General features: G+C 36.2%; 1 pseudogene; it reads right to left on the bottom strand.

Annotated features, from left to right (window-relative positions):
- Window positions 1–3,485: 3,485 nt before the first annotated feature.
- Window positions 3,486–3,575, bottom strand: LOC120890115 (U6 spliceosomal RNA; annotated as a pseudogene).
- Between the last annotated feature and the right edge of the window lie 2,497 nt (window positions 3,576–6,072).

Here is a 6,072-nt window from a genome sequence, read left to right as displayed (position 1 = left end):
ATAGCTGTATGGCGACTGGTGAGGATGCCAAGAGACACAGGGTTTTACCTTTGCCTGCGCAAATGGAAAGGGATTCATCACTGTCACTCCTCCCTAGGACTGACTGGCACAGGCTAGATGGGGAAGAAGAGGAAGGAGGGATGTGAGGGATTGTGAAGGGGCTGGTGTCCTCTCCCCCCCTCCCACCCCCGCAGTGGGGGAATCCTGAAAGCACGCATGGCCTCACCTGTGTATCTATGTTCATATAATCATAAGACCATTCATTTTTCCTTTCAGCCTCATTCTGCAAATAGTCATTGAGCATCTACATTGTACCAAAGATGGTTAAGGCATGCAGAGGTGCACACTTTGTGGGCTGTGGCTGAGGCTGAGAATGGAGCAGCTAGGGTACACCCTGAAGGTCCCACCTCCCCCAAGCAGCTACCCAGCAGTGTAGTTGAAAGCAGGGATACTAAGATATCAGGAAGCAGGGCAGGTGACTAGGAGGTCTACTGTATCAGTGAACCAGACTGCTTGTGTTTGGAGCGGGATGCTGGTAAGGGGAGTTGGGAGAGCCTGTCTTGGGAGTGTTATAGAAGTGAGGAGAGGATTCTAGTGGAATTTGGAGGGACTGATAGTCACAAAACAAAACAACAAGTGACTTTTAGTGTTTATCTATGTTCATATTCATGGTTAAAATAGATTACAAAATATATCTCAGAGCTTAGTGTGTGTATGAAGTACCTAGCGTACTGTAAAGACAAATACAAGTATTAGCTGTTATATTAATATTGTTGTTGTTCCTGTTGTTAGTGCTATCATATGGGATGTTGTGTTTTCTGAGGATGTACTGAGCCACACCCTCTGAAATTCCACTCTTAACACTTATCCTCTAGGTTAACATTGCCTCCTAAAGCTCCTTCTTTAAATGCAGAGACATTAGAAGAAAAGCAAGTATTAGGCATGGTAATACACACCTGTAATCCTGGCTACTCAAGAGCTGCTCAAGAGGATAGCAAGTTCAAGGCCAGTCTAGGCAATTTAACAAGGCTCTGTCTCAAAATAAAAATTTAAAAAGGGCTGGGGATATAGCCAAGTGTTAGAACACTTACCTACCATGTGGAAGGCCCTGAGGTCAATCCCCAATACTTAAAAAAAAAAAAAAAGCATTTTCACATTGGATTTTTAAAAAAACATTTATTTATTTTTTAGTTATTTGCGGACACAACATCTTTGTTTGTATGTGGTGCTGGAGGATCAAACCTGGGCCGCACAGGCGAGCACGCTACCGCTTGAGCCACATCCCCAACCCCTCACATTGGATTTTGAAAACACAACTACATACTATACATGTAAGGACACAAAAAAGGTTGAAATAAAGGATAAAAGGAAAGGAAAATGTACACCATGCACACACTAACCAAAAAAAGCTGATGTTGCTATTAATTTCCAAGAGAATAGACTGTAATTATGAAATATTACTGGAAATAAAAGGGACATTTTTAATGATGAGTCAATTCAACAGAAAAACATTCCTAAATTTATATGTATAAATTTATATTTGCAAATATGTACACATTTATAACATAGCTTCCAAATATACAAAGTAAAAGTGACAGAACTGAAAAGAGAAATAGGCAGTTTTAGTTAGAGATTTTAACACAGCTATCTCAATAACTGCTGGAACAAACCGACAAAAAAATCAGAAAGGATTTTGAAGATTTAAACAGCATAATTAATCAATTTGATCTAATTGACCTATATAGGAATCTGTACCTAACAACTGCAGAAAACATTTTTGTGCACATATTATATGTTAGGCTACAAAGATAGTTATCAACAAATGTTAAAAGACTGAAATAATATAGAATACATTCTCTGACCCAGGATTAATTAGGAATTAAAACAAACAAAAAAACTAAATTCTAAACTATTTGAAGACGTTGCTTCTAAATAACTCATAGGTAGAAGGAGAAATTATCTTTTTTTAAAAAAAAAAGAGAGTGAGAGAGGAGAGAGAGAGAGAGAGAATTTTTAATATTTATTTTTTAGTTCTCGGCGGACACAACATCTTTGTTGGTATGTGGTGCTGAGGATCGAACCCCGGGCGGCTCGCACGCTAGGCCAGCGCGCTACTGCTTGAGCCACATCCCCAGCCCTAGAAGGAGAAATTATAATGGAGATTAGAAAATACTTTTAAATAAATGACTATGAAAACATGACATCAAAACTTACAGAATGTTGCTAAAGCAGTGTCCAGAGGGAAGCTGATACATCCACAGGCACATGCACATTTTGGAAAAGAAGAAAGGCTGAGAAGTCATTGATCTAAGCTTCAATCTTAAGAAGCTAAAAGAAGAGAAAGTTAAACCCCAGGAAAATAGAAGGATAAGAGAAGAAAGTGATAGAGAAATTGATATGTAGAAAATAAATATGTAGGATTGGGGATGTGGCTCAAGCGGTAGCGCGCTCGCCTGGCATGCGTGCGGCCGGGTTGGATCCTCTGCACCACATACAAACAAAGATGTTGTGTCCGCCGAAAACTAAAAAATAAATATTAAAAAGTTCTCTAAAAATAAATATATATATAAAGAGAAAACAATAAGGTAAATTTTTGAAAATGTCAATGAAATTGATAAATTTCTAGCAAGACTAAGAGTACACATGGAAGAGAGAAAAAGCAGGATGTAGGGGGAGAATACTAATTATCTGTATTAGGAATGATATTGAGTACGTTGCTGAAGATGTTCCAGACATTAAAAAAAAAAAATGGTAATAAGGGCTGGGCCTGTAACTCAGCGGTAGAGCACCTGCATTGCATGTGTGAGGCACTGGGTTGAGTCCTCAGCACCACATAAAAATAAAGATATTGTGTCCATCTACAACTAAAAATATTTTTAAAGAGGTAATAAGTGTATATGTGCCAAAGAACTTGGATAATTTAGATGAATTAGACAAACTCCTTGAAAAAATGAAACTTATCAAACCTGATAAGCAAGAAATAGAAAAGTCTGTGTGGTTTTATCATTTTTTTATGAATTGATTATGGAATTTGAATTTTTCTAAAAATATCTATATACAGATAAATTCATAGGTGAATTCTTGAAAGACATAAAGGAAAAATGCCTTTTTTTTACTTTTTAAATGGACACATATATGTACATATTTATGGGGTATAGTATAATTTAATATGGTGTATATAATGTACAATAATCAAATCAAGGTAATTAGTATTTTCATCTTCTCAAACATTTGTCATCTCTGTGGGTTGGAAACCTTCAAGACTCTTCTAGTTATTTTGAAAAACATGAAATACTTCATGAATTAATGTGGCACAGAGGGGGCTGGGGATGTGGCTCAAGCGGTAGCGCGCTCGCCTGGCATGCATGCGGCCCGGGTTCGATCCTCAGCACCATGTACAGACAAAGATGTTGTATCTACCGATAACTAGAAAATAAATATTAAAAGAATTCTCTTTCTCTCTCTCTCTCTCTGTCTCTCTCTCTAAAAAAATATTATAATAATGTGGCACAGAGGCCTTGCTAATCTTCTCTGTATTGTTCCAATTTTAGCATGTGTGCTGCTGAAGTGAGCACAATAGTACCATTCTTACACAAATCCTTCCAAAAAACAGAAATAGAAGGCACAGTTCTCATTCTAGTTTAGGAGGACAGCATAACCTTGATATAAAAATCTTTCAAGAAAAGATACAAGCAAACACCGGGATGTGGCTCGGTGGTAGAGCCCTTGCCTGGCATGTGCGAGGCCCTGGATTTGATCCTGAGTACTGAAAAAAAAATAAAAGAGAGCAATGAATTGTGGCAAGAACTACACAACAGTGTGAATGTACATTGTGCCACTGAATTATACACTTAAGAATTGTTGAAATGGTAAATTTTAAATTTATGTATGTTTCACCACAAAAAATTGTCAAGAACATAAGAAAGGAAAAAAAATACAATCTCTCATGAACATAGATGCAAATTATATTGTCAAGTTGAAAATATAATATAAAAAGATACCATTTAATGAGCAAGTCTTCTTCCAAAATACAATGATTTAACATTAGAAGATCAGTCACAGAGGTCAGTACAAAGGTTCATGCCTGTGATCCCAGCAACTCTGAAGGGTGAGGCAGGAAGATTGCAAGTTCAAGGCCAGCCTCAGCAAGTCTCAAAATAAAAATTTAAAAAGGGCTGGGATGTAGCTCAGTGTGGTAAAGTGCCCCTGGGCTCAACCCCCAGTACCAAAAAAAAGAAAGAAAGAAAAAGAAAATCGGTCAATGCATGTGAAGGATAAGAGAAGAAAGTGATAGCAGAAATTGATATTAGAAAATAAACATATATAAAGAGAAAACAATAATGTAGATTTTTGAAAATGTCAATAAAATTGATAAATTCCTAGTATATAAACAAAGTAACAGGAAAATCCATATGATTATTTCAAAAAGGTAGAAAATAAAAATCAACACTCTGGCCAAATTAGGCATAGCAGGGAGCTTCATTAATCTGAGAAAGTATATCTAGGAATATCTTCATTGAATTTTAAAAGCATCCCCTCAATCAGGGGCAGTGTTGCATACCTGTAATCCCAGTGGCTCAGGAGGCTGAGGCAGGGGGATCGAAAGTTCAAAGCCAGCCTCAGAAATTTAGTGAGGCCCTAAGCAATTCTGCGAGACCCTATCTTTAAATAAAATATTAAAAAGATGGCTAGGGATGTGGCTAAGTGGTTAAGCATCCCCTGGGTTCAATTCCCTATACCAAAAAAAAAAAAAGAGAGAGAGAGAGAGAGAGAGAGTGTTCAAAGCCAGCCTCAGCAATTTAGCAAGGCCCTGTCTCTAAGTATAAAAAAGGGATGGGGGTGTGGCTCAGTGGTTAAGTGCCCCTGGGTTCTATCCAAGGTACCCCTATTCCCCCCGCCAGGAAATAAAACCAAGACTTTTCTTTGTCACCATAGAGTTACTTCTGTTTTGTACTAATTTCCCAGTGAGTGCAGTAAGGCGAGAAAAGGAACTGAAAGCATAAAGAATGGAAAGGGAAAATATCATTTTAGATTACAGGATTGTATATGTAGGAAACCAAAGAACCTATAAACTATGAAGTTAATAAGTAAATTTATTTATTTACTTTTTAATTTGTTCTAATTAGTTATACATGACAGTAGAATGAATTTGATACTTTGTACATAAATGGTACACAACTTCTCATTCCTCTGGCTGTACATGGTGCAGTCACACCAGTAGTGTAATCAAACATGTATATAGGGTAGTAATGTCTGCCAGTAAATTTAGCAAGGTATTTTAGTAATTTATAAAATTAAAGAGTAGGTGCTGTAGGTGTTGTAGCTCAATGGTAGAACACTTGACTGGCATACACAAGGCCCTAGGTTCAGTCCCCAGCACTGCAAAAATAATAATAAACAAACATACTTGGACACAAGGTAAATATATATATTGTTTCTGTGTATCAGTATGATTGTAAAATTTTTAAATATACCATTTAAAGAAAATTTTAAAAGAAAAACTATTTTTATAGCAAAAAAAAAAGATCATCAAATATCTAGAATAAATCTAACAAAAGCTATGTAAGACCTTTAGACAGAAAACTACAAAACATTACTAAGAAAAATTGAATTTCTTAAAAATTAGAAAATATTCCATGTTCATTGATTATAAGATTTAATATTTCAAAAATATCTGTTTTTTTTTCCAAATTTATCTACACATTTAATATAATTTCAATCAAAATCCCAACTTAAGGGGCTGGGGCTATAGTTCAATGGTAGAGCACTTGCTAGCATGTGTGAGGCACTGGTTTGATCCTCAGCATCAAATAAAAAATAAATTAATAAAAAAAGATCTTGTGTGTTCATCTACAACTAAAAAATGTTTTTTTAAAAATCCCAACTTAAAGGGGCTGAGGTTGTGGCTCAGCAGTAGAGTGCTCGCCTAGCATTTGCAAGGCCCTGGGTTCTATCCTCAGCACTACATAAAAATAAATAAAGGTATTATGTCCAATTACAGCTAAAAATTAAATATTAAAAAAAAATCCCAACTTAAAATCAGCATACAGGCTAGGATTGTGGTAGAGCACT

The sequence above is a fragment of the Ictidomys tridecemlineatus genome, chromosome 4 (genome assembly GCF_052094955.1).
Source record: "Ictidomys tridecemlineatus isolate mIctTri1 chromosome 4, mIctTri1.hap1, whole genome shotgun sequence".
In the NCBI taxonomy this organism is placed as follows: Eukaryota; Metazoa; Chordata; class Mammalia; order Rodentia; family Sciuridae; genus Ictidomys; species Ictidomys tridecemlineatus.
This window is presented reverse-complemented; position numbering and strand designations above follow the sequence as displayed.